The 22,272-nt window shown below is 45.9% G+C and overlaps 8 non-coding genes and 2 pseudogenes across 8 annotated transcripts; 4 read left to right on the top strand and 6 right to left on the bottom strand.

Annotated features, from left to right (window-relative positions):
• The first annotated feature begins 12,187 nt into the window (after positions 1–12,187).
• Positions 12,188–12,351, top strand: LOC140267836 (U1 spliceosomal RNA). The gene has a single exon (XR_011907374.1). It is a non-coding gene; the product is annotated as a U1 spliceosomal RNA (small nuclear RNA).
• Positions 12,352–12,958: 607 nt separating this feature from the next.
• LOC140267824 (U1 spliceosomal RNA) lies at positions 12,959–13,122 on the top strand. Its single transcript, XR_011907363.1, has one exon. It is a non-coding gene; the product is annotated as a U1 spliceosomal RNA (small nuclear RNA).
• A 603-nt stretch (positions 13,123–13,725) lies between these two features.
• LOC140267632 (U1 spliceosomal RNA) lies at positions 13,726–13,889 on the top strand. The gene has a single exon (XR_011907230.1). It is a non-coding gene; the product is annotated as a U1 spliceosomal RNA (small nuclear RNA).
• A 156-nt stretch (positions 13,890–14,045) lies between these two features.
• Positions 14,046–14,159, bottom strand: LOC140267876 (U5 spliceosomal RNA). The gene has a single exon (XR_011907410.1). It is a non-coding gene; the product is annotated as a U5 spliceosomal RNA (small nuclear RNA).
• A 386-nt stretch (positions 14,160–14,545) lies between these two features.
• LOC140267781 (U2 spliceosomal RNA) lies at positions 14,546–14,708 on the bottom strand (annotated as a pseudogene).
• A 5,023-nt stretch (positions 14,709–19,731) lies between these two features.
• Positions 19,732–19,911, bottom strand: LOC140267804 (U2 spliceosomal RNA; annotated as a pseudogene).
• A 265-nt stretch (positions 19,912–20,176) lies between these two features.
• On the bottom strand, positions 20,177–20,290 carry LOC140267939 (U5 spliceosomal RNA). The gene has a single exon (XR_011907467.1). It is a non-coding gene; the product is annotated as a U5 spliceosomal RNA (small nuclear RNA).
• Positions 20,291–20,667: 377 nt separating this feature from the next.
• LOC140267748 (U2 spliceosomal RNA) lies at positions 20,668–20,850 on the bottom strand. The gene has a single exon (XR_011907335.1). It is a non-coding gene; the product is annotated as a U2 spliceosomal RNA (small nuclear RNA).
• Positions 20,851–21,125: 275 nt separating this feature from the next.
• On the bottom strand, positions 21,126–21,239 carry LOC140267900 (U5 spliceosomal RNA). The gene has a single exon (XR_011907432.1). It is a non-coding gene; the product is annotated as a U5 spliceosomal RNA (small nuclear RNA).
• A 682-nt stretch (positions 21,240–21,921) lies between these two features.
• Positions 21,922–22,085, top strand: LOC140267653 (U1 spliceosomal RNA). The gene has a single exon (XR_011907248.1). It is a non-coding gene; the product is annotated as a U1 spliceosomal RNA (small nuclear RNA).
• Positions 22,086–22,272: the final 187 nt, after the last annotated feature.

The raw sequence follows: 22,272 nt of genomic DNA, 5'->3' as shown, positions 1-22,272 counted from the left end.
AACAATTGTCATCTCAAGGCACTTAAGTAATATAGTCCAATTCAAGCCAATTGGAATTCAATTCATTGTAATCATAATCCAATTAATTCATATAGAGCCAATTAAAAAAATTAATATCCTAGCTAAGGAAACCAACAGATTGCACCGAAACGTGTCTTCAGTCCAATCTCCCGTCCTGAGCCTGAGGGACTGTGGAAAGGAACGACTCGCTTTTAACAGGAAGAAACCTCTGGCAGAACCAGACTCAGGAAGGGTGGCCATCCACCTCGACCAGCTGGGGTTTGAGAAGACAGAAAAGAGGGAAAAGAGGGGGGAAAAACACCATAACACCATTCAAAGGATATCTGTTGGAACAGGGAAACATAGGTTAATAACCACAATAATGTCACATGTACATAAAATCAATTGTGAAATTAAACAGGGGGAAAAAGAGAGCAAAGTGAGGAAAGGGGTGACAGATGAGGTCCCCCAGCAGTCTAAGCCTATAGCAGCTTAACTATGGGATGTTTCAGGATTACCTGAGCCATCCCTAACTATAAGCTTTATCGAAAAGAAAAGTTTTAAGCCTAATCTTAAAAGTGGAAAGGGTGTCTGCTTCCCGGACATTTACTGGCAGCTTATTCCACAAGAGAGGGGCCTGATAACTGAAGGCTCTACCTCCCATTCTACTTTTAGAAACTCTGGGAACAACAAGTAAACCTGCAGTTTGGGAGCGAAGTGCTCTGTTAGGAAAATATCTTACAATTAAATCTTTAAGATATGATGTAGCTCGGTCATTAAGAACTTTATATGTGAGAAGAAGAATCTTAAATTCTTTTCTGAATTTAACAGGGAGCCAATGAAGAGAAGCTAACACTGGAGAAACATGATCTCTCCTGTTAGTTCTCATCAGAACTCTGGCTGCAGCATTTTGGATCAGCTGGAGGCTTTTCAGAGAATATGTGGGACAGCCCAATAATAAGGAATTACAGTCGTCCAATCTTGAAGTAACAAATGCATGAACTAGTTTCTCTGCATCACCCTGAGACAGGATGTTCCTGATTTTAGCAATATTACGAAGGTGAAAGAAGGCAGTCCTAGAAACCAGTTTTATATGTGCGTCAAATGATAAATTCTGGTCAAAAATAACTCCAAGGTTCCTCACTGTAGAACTAGACGCCAAGGAAATACCATCTAGAGTAACTATATAACTAGACAATTTCTCCCTGAAGCGCTCAGGTCCAAAGAGAACAACTTCAGTTTTGTCTGAATTTAAAAGCAGACAGTTCTGAGTCATCCAGGTCTTTATGTCTTTAAGACAGGCTTGTAGTCTGACCAACCTGTAGGTTTCATCTGGTTTCATAGATAAGTACAGCTGAGTATCATCAGCATAACAATGGAAATTTATGCCATGCTGTCTGATAATGTTACCTAATGGAAGCATGTATAAAGTAAAAAGAATCGGTCCAAGCACAGAACCCTGAGGAACTCCATGACTTACTCCAACGTGTGAGGAAGATTCTTCATTTACAAGAACAAACTGGAATCTATCAGATAAATATGACTTAAACCAGCCTTATGCAGTTCCTTTAATCCCAATAACATGTTCAAGTCTCTGTAACAGAATGCTGTGATCGATCGTATCAAATGCAGCACTGAGATCCAACAGGACAAGCACAGAAACAAGTCCGCTATCAGAGGCTAAGAGGAGATAATTGGTAACTTTCACCATTGCTGTTTCTGTGCTATGATGCACTCTGAATCCTGACTGAAACTCTTCAAACAGATTATTTCTATGTAAATGATCACAAAGTTGAGCTGCAACTATTTTTTCAAGAACTTTAGACAAAAAAGGGAGATTGGATATAGGTCAATAATTAGCCAACACTTCTGAATCAAGAGTAGGTTTTTTAAGTAAAGGTTTAATTACAGCAACCTTAAAAGTCTGAGGTACATATCCTATCAACAAAGACCGATTGATCAAATCCAAAATGGAAGTGTCAATTAAGGGGAAAACCTCCTTGAACAGTCTGGTTGGGATTGGGTCTAACATACAAGTTGATGGTTTAGAAGAGACTATTGCTGTTGTTAGCTCAGAAAGATCAACTGGACAGAAGCTGTCTAAATACAATTCAGGTTCGAAAGATACTTCTAAAGCTGCTCTACTAGATGATACATCAGTGATAATAATGGGAAGGATTCCATTAATCTTCTCTCTGATAGAAACAATTTTATTGATGAAGAATCTCATGAAATCATCACTGCTGAGAGTTAAAGGAATACATGGCTCAACAGAGCTCGGACTCTTTGTCAGCCTGGCAACAGTGCTGAAAAGAAACCTGGGATTATTCTTATTCTCTTCTATCAATAATGAATAATAAGCAGTTCTAGCTTTACGAAGTGCTTTCTTATACGTTATTAAACTATCTTTCCAGACTAATTGAGACTCTTCTAAATTAGAGGAACGCCATTGTCTCTCTAGCTTTCTTGTCGTCTGCTTTAACGCACGCAGCTGTGAATTATACCAAGGAGCCAACCTCTTCTGACTGATTACCTTCCTTTTCAGAGGGGCAACATTGTCCAGTGTTGTACGCATTGAAGCTGTAGTGCTGTCAACAAGAGAGTCAAGTTCTACTGGAGTAAAATTTAGGTAGCCGTCCTCTGTCATATTTGCACATGGCAGTGAAGAAAAGGATGATGAAATCAACTCTTTAAATCTGGTTACAGCATTCTCTGACAGACACCTTCTATATGTAGAATTCTTCTCAGAAACCGTGTAGTCAAGTAATGTAAATTCAAAAGTTATTAAAAAATGGTCAGACAAGACAGGGTTATGAGGGAACACTGTTAACTGTTCACTCTCAATGCCATAAGTCAGCACAAGGTCAAGGGTATGATTAAAGCAGTGAGTAGGTCTGTGAACACTTTGAGAAAATCCAATAGAGTCTAATATAGAATTAAAGTTAATATTTAGGCTGTCATTTTCAACATCTACATGAATATTAAAGTCACCCACTACAATGACTTTATCTGTACTCACCACTAACTGGGATAAAAACTCTGAGAATTCAGACAGAAACTCAGAATAAGGGCCAGGTGGACGATACACAACAACAAACACAAGAGGTTTTTGTGATTTCCACTTTGGGAAAAACTGAGAATCAGAGATTCAAAAGAGCTAAAACTAATCTTGGGTCTCGGACTGATTAGTAACCCTGATCTGAAGATAGCTGCCACTCCTCCTCCTCTGCCTGTGGTTCTAGGAACATGAACATTTAAATAGTCAGAGGGAGTTGATTCATTAATGCTAACATGATCCTCCTGCTGCAGCCAGGTTTCTGTAAGACAAAATATATCAATATGATGATCACAAATCAAATCATTCACTAACAGAGACTTCAAAGGGAGAGATCTAATATTCAGCAAACCACATTTAATAGTTTGATGTTTTTGTTCAGTTAAAGTTTTTGTTTTAAATTTTTTTTGCACAAGAGGATTTGCTCCTTTTGTGTTTTTTGATTGAGGGGGGGGCAGCATCAGGTGGGAAGCCGCAGAGAAGTGTGTAAGACTACAACTCTGCATCCTGGTCTCAACCCTGGGATGTCATGTTTTTGGATGACTAATAAATTCGTCCATATTTCTAGAAATGAGAAGAGCTCCTTCCAAAGTGGGATGGATGCCGTCTCTCCTCATCAGACCAGGTTTTCTCCAGAAAGATTGCCAATTATCTATGTAGCCCACGTTGTTTGCTGGACACCATCTAGACAACCAGCGATTGAATGAGGACATGCGGCTAAACATGTCATCACTGGTCGGATTTGGCAGGGGTCCAGAAAAAACTACGGAGTCCGACATTGTTTTGGCAAAATTACACACCGATGCAACATTAATTTTAGTGACCTCCGATTGGCGTAACCGGGTGTCATTACCGCCGACGTGAATAACTATTTTACCGTATTTACGCTTATCCTTAGCCAGCAGTTTTAAATAGGATTCTATGTCGCCCGCTCTGGCCCCTGGAATGCATTTGACTATGGTCGCTGGTGTCTCTAATGCCACGTTTCTGACTATAGAGCTGCCAATTACCAGGGTTTTGTCCTCAGCGGGTGTGTCGCTGAGTGGGGAAAATCTATTTGAAACGTGGACAGGTTGATGGTGAACCACGGGCTTGACTTTAGGACTATGACTCCTCTTCCTGACAGTCACCCAGCCACTCTTAAGTCCCGGCTGCTCGGGATCTGCTCGGGGACGACTAACAGAGCTAGCTACGCTAGGTGGCTCCGCACTGACTAAAGGGGCCTGGCTCGCTATCGGGTGGTTTTCAACAGTGCAGAGCCGAGCTTCCAATTCAGATAACCTTGCCTCCAAAACTACAAAAAGACTACATTTGTTACATGTACCATTACCACTAAAGGAGGCAGAGGAGTAACTAAACATGAGTTGTGGACAAAGGATTCTCATGAACCAAGCCCCTTCCCTGCGATTCAGAGCGGTACTAAGACATCAGAGTAACATGACGGCACAAAGAATGTTGCTGTAAACTAGATGATATAGCGCTAGCCAAGCAAGGAGTGAAGTTGGGTTGCCTTGCCAGTGAAAACCATTCTCTTGGAGAAGGTTGCTTTGTCAGAAGTGGGATTTGAACCCACGCCTCCAGGGGAGACTGCGACCTGAACGCAGCACCTTAGACCGCTCGAACATCCTGACTGCAAAAAAAAGAATTGCACAATTGTTGGTGGGCCCAGGGATCATTCGAGTGAATATGTGGGTCTACGTGCTGTTCATGTGTCTTGGCTGTTGTTTAAGTTGTTTAATAACCCCAATAATGTCACGTGTACATAAAATCATTTGAGAAATTAAACAGGGGGAAAAAGAGAGCAAAGTGAGGAAAGGTGTGACAGATGAGGTCCCTCAGCAGTCTAAGCCTATAGCAGCTTGGGCAACATGGGATGTTTCAGGATTACCTGAGCCATCCCTAACTATAAGCTTTATCAAAAAGCATTTGGAAGCAAGAACTCTTCAGATGTAAAACGGCCGCAATAATCTTTAAACTAGACGATACAGTGCCAGTTTAGCAATACAACGTAGCATAGCCAAGCAAGGAGTGAACTTGGGTTGCCTTGCCAGTGAAAATCATTCTGTTGGAGAAGTTTGCATTGTCAGAAGTGGAATTTGAACCCCGCCTCCAAGGGAAACTGCGGTCTTAACGCAGCACTTTAAAGCCCAAGCGTCGTTGCCGTGATGGCTCGAGCGAGCGGTGTTGATGACTTCACGCGGTCGTCCCGACCATATATTGTGGCTGGAGTCAATGCGACAGTCGTTGCAGTCTTTTCAGTCACAGAGGTGTCGCTGCTACGGGAAGGTTACCGCTAATAACTCCACAACGAGTAAAATGGAGAAGAAAACAATGCCCCCGTCAAGAGCAGTAAGAGTAGCACTGTCATCAATGATCAGCATTCTCACCTCTGCTTACATAATAGCTGATGAGCCTCCAGAATTTGGAATTTCAAGAGGCATGATGATGCCCATCTCACCTCCAAATTCCTAAGCATTCTCACCCATTACTTACATAATAGCTGAGACTGCAGAAGTTGAAATTTCAATAGGTGTGTTATCACCATTATAGTCTGATGTGGTACTTAGAATACTGTTTTGATATTCTCACCCATCTTAGGCCTAAATGTGAATAGCCCCCCTTCAAATAGCCTGATATGAATCCAGTTTGCTTCGGTCAAAAGCCCTGTCCTGTAATCCTATGATACGGTACCGGGGGTTTGAAAAATCTGCATAAGGGTCCAAAGTAGAATCTATTTACAACCTATCAACACTGCAAAGGGAAAAAAAAGTCTAGCTTCTTCTGGAGCAAACATTCTACTTTTTATTGTTTTGATGATGCGGAGTGTCCTACATCTACCACAAGGCAGAATTTCTGGGTGTTGCCACCAAGGTTCAAGGGTTTATTGTCATATATACAGTGCATGTTAGAAACACATTCCTGTACAATGAGATTCTTGTTGAGCCCTTTTCACCACTTGCATGCTGCAGATCATGCCTAGTTTCTTCTCAATTGCTTTGCGTGATTCAAAACATTCCTTTAAAAGGCACCTCAAATGGGACACAAAACTCTTATTTCGCTCCTTGGCTACTGTAGTCTTTTCAAATGACGACTGTATCTGTGCTATCGAAATTCCTCGTTAGTATAATGGTCAGTATCTCCGCCTGTCACGCGGAAGATCGGGCTTCGATTCCCCGACGGGGAGAGCTAGGACTTTTATCACATGCCTCCCACCAAGTATAATCTAATTCACCCACCATCAGCCAAGTTCCCTCTTGCAAACAGTCACCTCCATTACAAATCACTCAAGACCAGCAGCTCTTAGACCAGCAGCTCTTACACCAGCCTTCAATACATGCTGTCATCTCATATTCAACTATCTTACACTTGTTTGCTTTTATCAAAGCACTTTGGAAGGCATTTCACTTGGCACCAAATGTATTGCCACCACGAGAAGCCTGGCCTGCAGGGACTATCTTCCCCCTAACCTCTCCTTCATACCACTCTTCCATAAAGCTCACTTCCAAGTACCTTGTCCAACAACAGAAAACCGGTTGTTTCATTCTTGTCTTGTCCAAAGCCAACAAGGACTTCCCCCTAACCTCTCCTTCATACCATTCTTCCATAAAGCTCACTTCCAAGTACTTTGTCCAACAACAGAAATCCTGTGGTTTCATTCTTGTCTTGTCCAAAGCCAACAATGACTTTGCATACCTAACCCTAACCACAATAATGTCACTTGTACATAAAATCATTTGAGAAATTAAACAGGGGGAAAAAGAGAGCAAAGTGAGGAAAGGTGTGACAGATGAGGTCCCTCAGCAGTCTAAGCCTATAGCAGCTTGGGCAACATGGGATGTTTCAGGATTACCTGAGCCATCCCTAACTATAAGCTTTATCAAAAAGCATTTGGAAGCAAGAACTCTTCAGATGTAAAACGGCCGCAATAATCTTTAAACTAGACGATACAGTGCCAGTTTAGCAATACAACGTAGCATAGCCAAGCCAGGAGTGAACTTGGGTTGCCTTGCCAGTGAAAATCATTCTGTTGGAGAAGTTTGCATTGTCAGAAGTGGAATTTGAACCCCGCCTCCAAGGGAAACTGCGGTCTTAACGCAGCACTTTAAAGGCCAAGTGTCGTTGCCGTGATGGCTCGAGCGAGCGGTGTTGATGACTTCACGCGATCGTCCCGACCATATATTGTGGCTGGAGTCAATGCGACAGTCGTTGCAGTCTTTTCAGTCACAGAGGTGTCGCTGCTACGGGAAGGTTACCGCTAATACCTCCACAACGAGTAAAATGGAGAAGAAAACAATGCCCCCGTCAAGAGCAGGAAGAGTAGCACTGTCATCAATGATCAGCATTCTCACCTCTGCTTACATAATAGCTGATGAGCCTCCAGAATTTGGAATTTCAAGAGGCATGATGATGCCCATCTCACCTCCAAATTCCTAAGCATTCTCACCCATTACTTACATAATAGCTGATCAGCCTCCAGAAGTTGAAATTTCAAGAGGCATGATGATGCCCATCTCACCTCCAAATTCCTGAGCATTCTCACCCATTACTTACATAATAGCTGAGACTGCAGAAGTTGAAATTTCAATAGGTGTGTTATCACCATTATAGTCTGATGTGGTACTTAGAATACTGTTTTTGATATTGTCACCCATCTTAGGCCTAAATGTGAATAGCCCCCCTTCAAACAGCCTGATATGAATCCAGTTTGCTTCGGTCAAAAGCCCTGTCCTGTTGTCCTATGATACGGTACCGGGGGGTTGAAAAATCTGCACAAGGGTCCAAAGTAGAATCTATTTACAACTTATCAACACTGCAAAGGGAAAAAAAAAAGTCTAGCTTCTTCTGGAGCAAACATTCTACTTTTTTTTGTTTTGATGATGCAGAGTGTCCTACATCTACCACAAGGCAGAATTTCTGGGTGTTGCCACCAAGATTCAAGCGTTTATTGTCATATATACAGTGCATGTTAGAAACACATTCCTGTACAATGAGATTCTTGTTGACTTCACGCGGTCGTCCCGACCATATATTGTGGCTGGAGTCAATGCGACAGTCGTTGCAGTCTTTTCAGTCACAGAGGTGTCGCTGCTACGGGAAGGTTACCGCTAAAAACTCCACAACGAGGAAAATGGAGAAGAAAACAAGAGCAGGAAGAGTAGTACTGTCATCAATGATCAGCATTCTCACCTCTGCTTACATAATAGCTGATGAGCCTCCAGAATTTGAAATTTCAAGAGGCATGATGATGCCCATCTCACCTCCAAATTCCTGAGCATTCTCACCCATTACTTACATAATAGCTGAGACTGCAGAAGTTGAAATTTCAATAGGTGTGTTATCACCATTATAGTCTGATGTGGTACTTAGAATACTGTTTTGATATTCTCACCCATCTTAGGCCTAAATGTGAATAGCCCCCCTTCAAATAGCCTGATATGAATCCAGTTTGCTTCGGTCAAAAGCCCTGTCCTGTAATCCTATGATACGGTACCGGGGGTTTGAAAAATCTGCATAAGGGTCCAAAGTAGAATCTATTTACAACCTATCAACACTGCAAAGGGAAAAAAAAGTCTAGCTTCTTCTGGAGCAAACATTCTACTTTTTATTGTTTTGATGATGCGGAGTGTCCTACATCTACCACAAGGCAGAATTTCTGGGTGTTGCCACCAAGGTTCAAGGGTTTATTGTCATATATACAGTGCATGTTAGAAACACATTCCTGTACAATGAGATTCTTGTTGAGCCCTTTTCACCACTTGCATGCTGCAGATCATGCCTAGTTTCTTCTCAATTGCTTTGCGTGATTCAAAACATTCCTTTAAAAGGCACCTCAAATGGGACACAAAACTCTTATTTCGCTCCTTGGCTACTGTAGTCTTTTCAAATGACGACTGTATCTGTGCTATCGAAATTCCTCGTTAGTATAATGGTCAGTATCTCCGCCTGTCACGCGGAAGATCGGGCTTCGATTCCCCGACGGGGAGAGCTAGGACTTTTATCACATGCCTCCCACCAAGTATAATCTAATTCACCCACCATCAGCCAAGTTCCCTCTTGCAAACAGTCACCTCCATTACAAATCACTCAAGACCAGCAGCTCTTAGACCAGCAGCTCTTACACCAGCCTTCAATACATGCTGTCATCTCATATTCAACTATCTTACACTTGTTTGCTTTTATCAAAGCACTTTGGAAGGCATTTCACTTGGCACCAAATGTATTGCCACCACGAGAAGCCTGGCCTGCAGGGACTATCTTCCCCCTAACCTCTCCTTCATACCACTCTTCCATAAAGCTCACTTCCAAGTACCTTGTCCAACAACAGAAAACCGGTTGTTTCATTCTTGTCTTGTCCAAAGCCAACAAGGACTTCCCCCTAACCTCTCCTTCATACCATTCTTCCATAAAGCTCACTTCCAAGTACTTTGTCCAACAACAGAAATCCTGTGGTTTCATTCTTGTCTTGTCCAAAGCCAACAATGACTTTGCATACCTAACCCTAACCACAATAATGTCACTTGTACATAAAATCATTTGAGAAATTAAACAGGGGGAAAAAGAGAGCAAAGTGAGGAAAGGTGTGACAGATGAGGTCCCTCAGCAGTCTAAGCCTATAGCAGCTTGGGCAACATGGGATGTTTCAGGATTACCTGAGCCATCCCTAACTATAAGCTTTATCAAAAAGCATTTGGAAGCAAGAACTCTTCAGATGTAAAACGGCCGCAATAATCTTTAAACTAGACGATACAGTGCCAGTTTAGCAATACAACGTAGCATAGCCAAGCCAGGAGTGAACTTGGGTTGCCTTGCCAGTGAAAATCATTCTGTTGGAGAAGTTTGCATTGTCAGAAGTGGAATTTGAACCCCGCCTCCAAGGGAAACTGCGGTCTTAACGCAGCACTTTAAAGGCCAAGTGTCGTTGCCTTGATGGCTCGAGCGAGCGGTGTTGATGACTTCACGCGATCGTCCCGACCATATATTGTGGCTGGAGTCAATGCGACAGTCGTTGCAGTCTTTTCAGTCACAGAGGTGTCGCTGCTACGGGAAGGTTACCGCTAATACCTCCACAACGAGTAAAATGGAGAAGAAAACAATGCCCCCGTCAAGAGCAGGAAGAGTAGCACTGTCATCAATGATCAGCATTCTCACCTCTGCTTACATAATAGCTGATGAGCCTCCAGAATTTGGAATTTCAAGAGGCATGATGATGCCCATCTCACCTCCAAATTCCTAAGCATTCTCACCCATTACTTACATAATAGCTGATCAGCCTCCAGAAGTTGAAATTTCAAGAGGCATGATGATGCCCATCTCACCTCCAAATTCCTGAGCATTCTCACCCATTACTTACATAATAGCTGAGACTGCAGAAGTTGAAATTTCAATAGGTGTGTTATCACCATTATAGTCTGATGTGGTACTTAGAATACTGTTTTTGATATTGTCACCCATCTTAGGCCTAAATGTGAATAGCCCCCCTTCAAACAGCCTGATATGAATCCAGTTTGCTTTGGTCAAAAGCCCTGTCCTGTTGTCCTATGATACGGTACCGGGGGGTTGAAAAATCTGTATAAGGGTCCAAAGTAGAATCTCTTTACAACTTATCAACACTGCAAAAGGGAAAAAAAGTCTAGCTTCTTCTGGAGCAAACATTCTACTTTTTAATGTTTTGATGATGCGGAGTGTCCTACATCTACCACAAGGCTGAATTTCTGGGTGTTGCCACCAAGATTCAAGCGTTTATTGTCATATATACAGTGCATGTTAGAAACACATTCCTGTACAATGAGATTCTTGTTGACTTCACGCGGTCGTCCCGACCATATATTGTGGCTGGAGTCAATGCGACAGTCGTTGCAGTCTTTTCAGTCACAGAGGTGTCGCTGCTACGGGAAGGTTACCGCTAAAAACTCCACAACGAGGAAAATGGAGAAGAAAACAAGAGCAGGAAGAGTAGTACTGTCATCAATGATCAGCATTCTCACCTCTGCTTACATAATAGCTGATGAGCCTCCAGAATTTGAAATTTCAAGAGGCATGATGATGCCCATCTCACCTCCAAATTCCTGAGCATTCTCACCCATTACTTACATAATAGCTGAGACTGCAGAAGTTGAAATTTCAATAGGTGTGTTATCACCATTATAGTCTGATGTGGTACTTAGAATACTGTTTTGATATTCTCACCCATCTTAGGCCTAAATGTGAATAGCCCCCCTTCAAATAGCCTGATATGAATCCAGTTTGCTTTGGTCAAAAGCCCTGTCCTGTTGTCCTATGATACGGTACCGGGGGTTTGAAAAATCTGCATAAGGGTCCAAAGTAGAATCTATTTACAACTTATCAACACTGCAAAGGGAAAAAAAAGTCTAGCTTCTTCTGGAGCAAACATTCTATTTTTTATTGTTTTGATGATGCGGAGTGTCCTACATCTACCACAAGGCAGAATTTCTGGGTGTTGCCACCAAGATTCAAGCGTTTATTGTCATATATACAGTGCATGTTAGAAACACATTCCTGTACAATGAGATTCTTGTTGAGCCCTTTTCACCACTTGCATGCTGCAGATCATGCCTAGTTTCTTCTCAATTGCTTTGCGTGATTCAAAACATTCCTTTAAAAGGCACCTCAAATGGGACACAAAACTCTTATTTCGCTCCTTGGCTACGGTAGTCTTTTCAAATGACGACTGTCCCATCGAAATTCCTCGTTAGTGTAATGGTCAGTATCTCCGCCTGTCACGCGGAAGATCGCGGTTCGATTCCCCGACGGGGAGAGCTAGGACTTATATCACATGCCTCCCACCAAGTATAATCTAATTCACCCACCATCAGCCAAGTTCCCTCTTGCAAATCCCTTACAAATCACTCAAGACCAGCAGCTCTTACACCAGCCTTCAATACATGCTGTCATCTCATATTCAACTATCTTACACTTGTTTGCTTTTATCAAAGCACTTTGGAAGGCATTTCACTTGGCACCAAATGTATTGCCACCACGAGAAGCCTGGCCTGCAGGGACCTCTATCTTCCCCCTAACCTCTCCTTCATAAGACTCTTCCATAAAGCTCTCTTCCAAGTACCTTGTCCAACAACAGAAGACCTGTTGTTTCATTCTTGTCTTGTCCAACTCATACTTACCTGGCAGGAGAGACACCATGATCAAGAAGGTGGTTCACTCAAGGCGAGGCTCAGTCATTGCACACCGACTGTACTGACCCTTGCGAATTCCCCAAATGTGGGAATCTCGACTGCATAATTTCTGGTAGTGGGGGACTGCGTTCGCGCTTTCCCCTGATTTGGCTGTTTAACATGAATATTTCTGGTCTACATTACCCTTTTTTGACCTTGTGTCACTGTTTTATAACACCTTGCCATCTTTAAAATGGGTGTTTAGTAAGGTACGCTGAATGCTGCAGCATGTCTACACAACAGATATGCAGCTGATCAGTTGTCAGGTGAGGTCATACAGTGCAGTCACCCCAGGCAGGTGGGCATTGCCTTAGAGATGGGGAGGAACAAAATGAAAAAAGAGGACATGTGACCACTGAAGTGGATGTTTAGCAAGGTTTGCCAAATGCTGCAGCATGTCTGCACTGGAGATATGCAGCCGGGCAGCCATGAGGGTTTGCCTCAACTGAGATATTTCCCAGTGTGGGTGGGTGTGGCTTTAGAGATGGGGAGGAGGGGAAAGAAATACATTTGTGCTGCAAGTTCCTTGGTTGTTTAAAAGAAGAAGTGGTCAGAAAGATAATGAAAAGCCTTACTCATTTAATCTGCAAACATTTTAGTTTCGGGGTAGCTGCTGCTGCTGGCATGGCACACCAGACAGTTGAAGTTGCAGCACCGTCCGGCCGAGTGAGGCACCTGGGAAAGAGGTATCAGCCTCTGACATTTCCAACTCATACTTACCTGGCAGGAGAGACACCATGATCAAGAAGGTGGTTCACTCAAGGCGAGGCTCAGTCATTGCACACCGACTGTACTGACCCTTGCGAATTCCCCAAATGTGGGAATCTCGACTGCATAATTTCTGGTAGTGGGGGACTGCGTTCGCGCTTTCCCCTGATTTGGCTGTTTAACATGAATATTTCTGGTCTACATTACCCTTTTTTGACCTTGTGTCACTGTTTTATAACACCTTGCCATCTTTAAAATGGGTGTTTAGTAAGGTACGCTGAATGCTGCAGCATGTCTACACAACAGATATGCAGCTGATCAGTTGTCAGGTGAGGTCATACAGTGCAGTCACCCCAGGCAGGTGGGCATTGCCTTAGAGATGGGGAGGAACAAAATGAAAAAAGAGGACATGTGACCACTGAAGTGGATATTTAGCAAGGTTTGCCAAATGCTGCAGCATGTCTGCACTGGAGATATGCAGCTGCCCAGCCGTGAGGGTTTGCCTCAACTAAGAAATTTCCCAGTGTGGGTGTGGCTTTAGAGATGGGGAGGAGGGGAAAGAAATACATTTGTGCTGCAAGTTCCTTGGTTGTTTAAAAGAAGAAGTGATAAGAGAGATAATGAAAAGCCTTACTCATTTAATCTGCAAACGTTTTAGTTTCGGGGTAGCTGCTGCTGCTGGCATGGCACACCAGACAGTTGAAGTTGCAGAACCGTCCGTCCGAGTGAGGCACCTGAAAAAGAGGTATCAGCCTCTGACATTTCCAATTCATACTTACCTGGCAGGAGAGACACCATGATCAAGAAGGTGGTTCACTCAAGGCGAGGTTCAGTCATTGCACACCGACTGTACTGACCCTTGCGAATTCCACAAATGTGGGAATCTCGACTGCATAATTTCTGGTAGTGGGGGACTGCATTCGCGCTTTCCACTGATTTGCCTGTTTAACATGAATATTTCTGGTCTACATTACCTTTTTTGGACTTTGTGTCAAGTAACATCGGCACATTCACAACAAGTAAGGCAACTCTACTCAGCGAAGTCACTCTGCACAGGAACAGGATTTCTTTTGCACAGACAGAAAGGCCTTCACCCGCAAAGGTAAAGCCTGCCAAAAATAGAAACAACTCATTAGTGCTGCTCTCCACGGAAGTCTTTAGTAAAAGGCGAAAGACTTGTACGTTATGAAGAGAAACCAGAGTACGATTATCCGTCACTGCGGGAGCAGGGCACCAGGCCAGTTGGCATAGCCACCTTCCCCATGGTGAGCTTTGCTTGGTTGAGACGCTTGCTCCCCCTTGCTCCTCGGCTTACCAAGTAGGAACAATCAGGCCCTATTCAATGGCTGCCTTGTCTTTTACTTTGTGCAAAAGACAAGGCAGCCACAAACACCACGGGAAACACCGTATTGAGGCTTTGTTCTGAGCGCTCATTCGGTGTCGGGTTTCTTTCAAGCAATTCTCCCGGTTAGCCCGCACTCGGCTCGCTCCCAGAGCCGTGTTAAGGTCTGCCTCGCATTCACTCCCTTTTCTCAGCAGACTAAAAGAAACTTCCATCCTGCACCACTGTTTGGTTTTTCACAAGAGCAGAGAAGAGCGCACCATTCCCAGCAGCACCGGGTCAATGCTTGGAGTGAACGGAGCAAGCTCCTTTTTCAACTCCTGTTCCTAAAAATCCATTTAATATGTAGTCCTCGTATAGAGGACATATCAGATATTAAACTGATAAGAACAGATTTTTTTTTTTTAAATTTTTTTATTACAAAACTTCCAAGAAACATTTAGAACAACATGACAAAACAGTCAAAGCAATGCTTTACATGTCCGACACAAAAACCATACAAACATAAGAAACAACCACAAAGAAACACTACCCGCTCATGAAAATAAAGTCTTCCATCGCTCTCTTGCAGCGTGATACCCGTACTTTTCCTCCTCCATTCTTCTCATGCGTCCAATCTCTGCCCTCACCCTTGCCACCACCCTTCCCACCTGCCAGTCCACATTGTTTTTAATCAACGCCGTCCTTGCATCCCACAGCGCCACCTTTCCCATAGACAGAACCAACCATAACAGAAAACCCTCCCTACCTTTCCCCCTTAAACCCAAGCCCAGCATTATCATGTCATACTTTAAAGACCCCAATCTTGGAAAAAAAAGAACCAACTCAACCCACACTTTTGTTGCAAACCCACATTCCCAAAACACATGCTCAATTGTCTCATCAGCCCCACACCCCTCCCTTGGGCACAAACTCCCCCGTGTCAACCCGTGTCTATTTAAAACTTCCCTGACTGGCAACCTCCTGTGTAAGGCGAGCCAATTTATATCCCTCGCCCTGTTTGTGAGACCTTTCTGCTGTGTGAAAACCCACCCTTGTTGCCCCACCCCATACACCCCCACCGGCCCCCTTTTTTCCACCAGAGCCCTGTACAGGCGCCGGTGACTGAAGCACAGGTCCCCCTCCTGACACTCTGGGTGCTTTTTCCCCCAGCATACCACCTGCCTATAATACGGGGGTAAGACATCCCCCTTTGGCTTTCGATTGTCCCATAACACCAATCTCCTGAAGGGGAATGACAACCAAAACAGCAAAAGTGCCTGAAAATGATGGCCACTGGTCTGTTGCACAGACCTGCACAAAAAGGAAAAGAAAACCACATCCAACTTAAGTGGGATGTCCGGCACACCCCTCCCTCCCATCCGAACTTCCTGGTACATCCACTCCCTTCTCACATATTCATACCCCCCCCATACAAAGGAAAAAAACATCTCTCATGAAACTTTTCCTATATTGAGGAGGTAAAGGAAAAACATACGCTAGGTATACCAAAAATGGCAAAATATCAGCCTTCAAAACCAGCACTCTACCACTTAAGGAAAGTTGCCGGGATTTCCACAGCCCCATCCGCGAACGGGCTGCAGCCAGACGCCTTCCCCAATTTAATTCTGCACTCCCCTCTCCCTGAAACTCTACCCCCAGGACTCTCACTGGGCCCTGGCACTGGGGCAGACCAGCTAGGCCTCCCACCCTACCAGCCCATGGTCCAAAAAACTTAATGGTGGACTTCCCTAAGTTCACCTTGGCCCCCGACACTATCGAAAAACTCTCCACCACTTCCAACAGCCGTGTGACCGACCTCTCTGTTGTCAAAAAAAAGGTCATGTCATCCGCATACTGCATCACTGTCAACTTGTCTGGACCTGCTCCAGGAAGGTGCAGACCCACCACACCCGGGTCCCCCCGCACCACCGAACCCAGCGGCTCCATGTAAGCCACAAAGAGCAGCGGGGAGAGTGGGCATCCCTGCCTCACCCCAGTTCTCTGTGCCACCACTGTACCCAAGTGCCCGTTCACCATAACTCTGCTCCCCACCCCCTTGTACATGATCTCCAACCACTCTATGAAACGGGGCCCAAATCCCATCCTCTCCAAAACTGCAAAAAGAAACCTGTGGTTCACCCTGTCAAACGCTTTCTCCATATCTAACCCCACCAAACTCATATTGATCCCCCGCTCCTCCACCCAATGAATACAGTCCCTCACCAATCCCAGATTCCACTGTATTAGCCTTCCCTCCACCCCACACGTCTGATCCTCATGGATTACATGAGGTAGAGCCTTCCGAAGACGACCAACTAGGACTCGAGCCACAATTTTGAAGTCCACACAGAGCAACGTGATCGGCCTATAGCTTTCCATTCGCTCCCTGTCCCCTTTCTTATACAAGAGAGATATGACCCCCTCCCTCATTGTTTTCCCTAAGCCCCTCCCTTCCAAAACAGATTTAACCACCTCCCACACATCCCTCCCCAAAATCCACAAAAAAAACAAAAAAAATTCCTTGGGCAGCCCATCAATCCCAGGCACCTTGCCTGATGGCAGCCCCTTCATGGCCTCCTCCACCTCTGCCATGGTCACCGGGCCCTCCATCCCCTCAACTATATCTCCAGGAACCCTTCTCTGCAGAGACCCTAAAAACCTTCCCAGGCCATCCTCACCCACAGCCCCCTCCCCAAAAACTTCCCCAAAAAACAGAGAAGCTACCTCCACCATCTCCAGTGGGTCTGTCACAGAACCCCCACCTTTCCCACGCAGCTGCGGGATACATGCCCTTGCCTGGGCTGTCTTAACCTGCTTGAAAAAGTAAGCACTGCAGCGTTCCCCCAACTCAAACTTCTCCTTTCTACACCGAAATAAAAACACCCTAGCCCTCTCCCTAAAATAAATCCCTAACTTACCCTTTACCGCTTCAACTGCCTCCCTATCCAACGTCTCCCCCTTATTCCCTGCTGTCACCAAAAATTGTAGTCTCCTCTGTAAGTGCACAAACTCCCTTCTCCTCTCCCGTGCTCTCACTGTGCTATATGAGATCGCCAATAGGCGAGTATTGTGTTTTACCCCCTCCCACCAGTCCACCACTGATCCGAAACAAGGCTTAAGCTGTTCCCACACCCCATAATGGAAAGAAAAACTTTTCCGGAAAGCCTTTTCCTTCAAGATTTCACAATTTAGCCTCCAAAACCCCCTCCCAAAAAGGGGTGCCTCCACCTCAAAGGTCACCCGGAGTTGGCCGTGATCTGTGAACCAGAGGGGCGACACTGCAGCATCTTTCACCTCCACCACCTTTGGCAAAAAAACAAAATCTATCCTACTGCGTGAACCCCTAGAATTTGACCATGTGAATCCTTCCCCTGACCTATCCACCACCCTGAAACTATCCTGTAAATTAAAGTCCATCACTACATCCCTCAAATAAGGCAAACTAAAATCCCCAATGCCTTCAAAAGAGACATTAAAATCCCCCCCCACAACCAAAACCCTGTTGGTAACACAAACATCAGGCAACGCCAAAAAAAGATCCCTCCGTCCCTGTGGTTCTGCTGGGGCATAAACAGTGATGAACCGAAAATAGACCCCCCTCCAGTCCGCATCAACCACTAGTACCCTCCCCTGTACCACAGAAAAACTCCCCGACACATGAAAATCCCTATCCCCAAATAAAATACCCACCCCACAAGAGTGAACCCCTCCCACCCCCCACCTTGAAATCCCCCTCTTCCATCCATCAGAGAAGACCCTTACATCTCCCCCATCCCTTAAATGAACCTCCTGTAAAAAACAAACCTGGAAAGGGACCTGGGCCAAATAATGAAAAATCCCCCCCCTCTTCCCCTTATCTCTCATCCCCCTCACATTGACTGTTAAAACTGTAAAGGTCCCTTTCAGGCCTTCTCTTTCTCTCCCAGTAGGCCCTCGGAACCACTCCCCACAGACCCCCCCGATCCGTAGACCTCGCACTCCTCAAGGTAGGCCACACTGCTGGGCGACCTGGCCTCAAAAACAGAGCGTGACGAGCTCAGGGGTGAAACAGCCCCCCCCCTCCCCTGGCCCAGTCCCCCCATCTATGTTATCAGCCCTCGCACCATCTTGGGTGCCCCCGGAGGCTCCGCCCTCCCCTTCCGCACCCCTGCTTACTCCTTGATGCCTCTCGGAGGCCGCAGGTACCCCCTCCATTACATCAGACCCCCTGCAGGAACCCTTCGGCCCCAAGTCCACACCCAATGACCCCGAATGTCCTGGTGAAGTCGAAGGCACCTCTCCTTCACACGCACTGTCCATCGACTGAACGGCACCCTCTCGCTGTTTCTTCCTCCTCCTTCTTCCCTTCACCTGTGTTTCAGCACGGACCGCTTCAGCTGAGGACTCTGTGTAGTCCTCACCTGAAGAGACCCTCTGCCTCCTCACTCCACCAATCGCTGCCATCACCATCTCCACCGTCTCCTCCTCCGAACTCGCCGCACAATCTGCCCAGGATCCTATCAGCGGCAGACAGTCTCCAAAGCTCACCATAACACTCACACCTTCACGATCACCTCCCAAGTCCGATGGGTCTGCCGCTCCTTCTACGTTGCCCTTCCCTTGGACATCTCCATCTGCCATGAGCCTTTCCCCAGCCGGCGAGGCCGAGGCCGCCTCCGCAATCCGCACAGCAGCCCCCGTCCCAAGGCCCATCTTTGCCTCGTGGACCTCCTGACGCAACTCCACCTGCGGCCTCTGCTTCCGGATCTCCAAACCTCCAGCCACTGTGGCGTATGTGCGGGTACGTATGGGGCAGTCCCGAAGCAGGTGCCCCGCATCCCCGCACCCATGACAGTGCCGGGGTGCATCACAGGTGGCAGCACCGTGCCCACTTCCCCCACAGTTCCGGCAGCAAACTTGGACGCAGCCTGTCGCCAGGTGTCCAAACCTGCGACATTGTCTGCAAAACAGTGGCTGCCCGGAGTAAAAAAGAAATCCCCTGTCCGCCCCAATTGAAAAGTATGCAGGGGGGTGCTTTAATCCGTCCATGCTGTCTGGATCCTCCCCCAACAGCACCCTGAACTGCCTCCGACCTGTCCAGATCCCAAAACTGTCCCGCAGATATTTCGGCTGCATGTCCACTTTCCCGTACCTCCTGAGGAACCCAGCCACTGCCTCGTCCCCGACGTATGGGTTGTAAACGTGGATAGTCACAATCCTCAAATTCCTCTGGCAAAGAGGCACCACTCTGAACTTGGAAAAGGGCTCCATCTCTGCCTTTTCCTGAAATGTTGCTTGGATCTGATCGTACTGCTGCTGGCTGTTCAAAGTTAGATCATATCCCCCATCGGCTGCGTTCCATTGCAAACAGAAAATCTGTGCCGGATCAACTTTCAAACCTGCGACGATGACAGTTCTGACGAACCACTCCCGATCTCCAAAATGACTTTTCTTGTCTTTTAAAACAAACCTCAAAGAATTTCGCAGACCAGCATAAAATGCTGTCTGGGATGGATGTTTAATGACCATTTTTCCTCCAAAAAAAAAAACGATACACCTAAATCATCCAGGCTCCTTACATCGCTACATCGCTTGGCTCTGGTAACTTAAACCACTTACTGCACTTGATCTTAGCCAAAAGGCCGAGAAGCGATAACTGTCCACTGGTTCACGTCCGAGGGCCCTTCCTGGCACAATGCGCACTTGTCGCGGTGTTCTTTTTATGGCCATAGGTGGCCAGAGAGTCACTTTGCACCTCCGCCCACCCGCTGCACTGAGCACTCTTCAGCCCTTTTAAATGGTATAACTTTGCACTCCACGCGAGCACCATTGGCACAGTCACAACAAGTGAGGCGACTCTACTCAGGGAAGTCACTCTGCACAGGAACAAGATTTCTTTTGCACGGACAAAAAGGGCTACACCCGCAAAGGTAAAGCCTGCCAAAAATAGAAACAACTCATTAGTGCTTCTCTCCACGGAAGTCTTTAATAAAAGGCGAAAGACTTGTACGTTATTAAGAGAAACCAGAGTACGATTATCCGTCACTGCGGGAGCAGGGCACCAGGCCAGTTGGCATAGCCACCTTCCCCATGGTGAGCTTTGCTTGGTTGAGACGCTTGCTCCCCGGCTGACCAAGTAGGAACAACCGGGCCCTATTCGATGGCTGCCTTGTCTTTTACTCTGTGCAAAAGACAAGGCAGCCACAAACTACACGGGAAACACCGTATTGAGGCTTTGTTCTGAGCGCTCATTTGGTGTCGCGTTTCTTTCAAGCAATTCTCCCGGTTAGCCCGCAAACGGCTCGCTCCCAGAGCCGTGTTAAAGTCTGCCTCGAATTCACTCCCTTTTCTCAGCAGACTAAAAGAAAACTTCCATCCTGCACCACTGTTTGCTTTTTCACAAGAGCAGAGAAGAGCGCACCATTCCCAGCAGCACCGGGTCAATGCTTGGAGTGAACGGAGCAAGCTCCTTTTTCAACTCCTGTTCCTAAAAATGCATTTAATATGTAGTCCTCGTATAGAGGCTATATAAGATATTAAACTGATAAGAAAAGATACTACACTTGATCTTAGCCAAAAGGCCGAGAAGCGATAACTGTCCACTGGTTCACGTCCGAGGGCCCTTCCTGGCACAATGCGCACTTGTCGCGGTGTTCTTTTTATGGCCATAGGTGGCCAGAGAATCACTTTGCACCCCCGCCCACCCGCTGCACTGAGCACTCTTCAGCCCTTTTAAATGGTATAACTTTGCACTCCCGCGAGCACCATTCAAGCAACATCGGCACAGTCACAACAAGTGAGGCGACTCTACTCAGGGAAGTCACTCTGCACAGGAACAAGATTTCTTTTGCACAGACAGAAAGGGCTTCACCCGCAAAGGTAAAGCCTGCCAAAAATAGAAACAACTCATTAGTGCTGCTCTCCACGGAAGTCTTTAGTAAAAGGCGAAAGACTTGTACGCTATGAAGAGAAACCAGAGTACGATTTTCCGTCACTGCGGGAGCAGGGCACCAGGCCAGTTGGCATAGCCACCTTCCCCATGGTGAGCTTTGCTTGGTTGAGACGCTTGCTCCCACTTGCTCCTCGGCTGACCAAGTAGGAACAATCGGGCCCTATTCGATGGCTGCCTTGTCTTTTACTCTGTGCAAAAGACAAGGCAGCCACAAACACCACGGGAAACACCGTATTGAGGCTTTGTTCTGAGCGCTCATTCGGTGTCGCGTTTCTTTCAAGCAATTCTCCCGGTTAGCCCGCACTCGGCTCGCTCCCAGAGATGTGTTAAAGTCTGCCTCGCATTCACTCCCTTTTCTCAGCAGACTAAAAGAAAATTTCATCTTGGGCTCCCTGAAACTTCCATCCTGCACCAATGTTTGCTTTTTCACAAGAGCAGAGAAGAGCGCACCGTTCCCAGCGGCACTGCAGTACCGGGTCGATGCTTGGAGATGCGCTGAAAGAAATACATTTGTGCTGCAAGTTCCTTGGTTGTTTAAAAGAAGAAGTGATCAGAGAGATAATGAAAAGCCTTACTGTTTTAATCTGCAAACATTTTAGTTTCGGGGTAGCTGCTGCTGCTTGCATGGCACACCAGACAGTTGAAGTTGCAGCACCGTCCGGCCGAGTGAGGCACCTGGGAAAGAAGTATCAGCCTCTGACATTTCCAACTCATACTTACCTGGCAGGAGAGACACCATGATCAAGAAGGTGGTTCACTCAAGGCGAGGCTCAGTCATTGCACTCCGACTGTACTGACCCTTGCGAATTCCCCAAATATGGGAATCTCGACTGCATAATTTCTGGTAGTGGGGGACTGCGTTCGCGCTTTCCCCTGATTTGGCTGTTTAACATGAATATTTCTGGTCTACATTACCCTTTTTTGACCTTGTGTCACTGTTTTATAACACCTTGCCATCTTTAAAATGGGTGTTTAGTAAGGTACGCTGAATGCTGCAGCATGTCTACACAACAGATATGCAGCTGATCAGTTGTCAGGTGAGGTCATACAGTGCAGTCACCCC

This window comes from Leuresthes tenuis, unplaced genomic scaffold (assembly GCF_036924035.1).
Source record: "Leuresthes tenuis unplaced genomic scaffold, fLeuTen1.0.hap1 SCAF_13, whole genome shotgun sequence".
In the NCBI taxonomy this organism is placed as follows: domain Eukaryota; kingdom Metazoa; phylum Chordata; class Actinopteri; order Atheriniformes; family Atherinopsidae; genus Leuresthes; species Leuresthes tenuis.
Note: the sequence above shows the minus strand (reverse complement) of the source record. Positions and strands in the feature narration are given on the sequence as shown.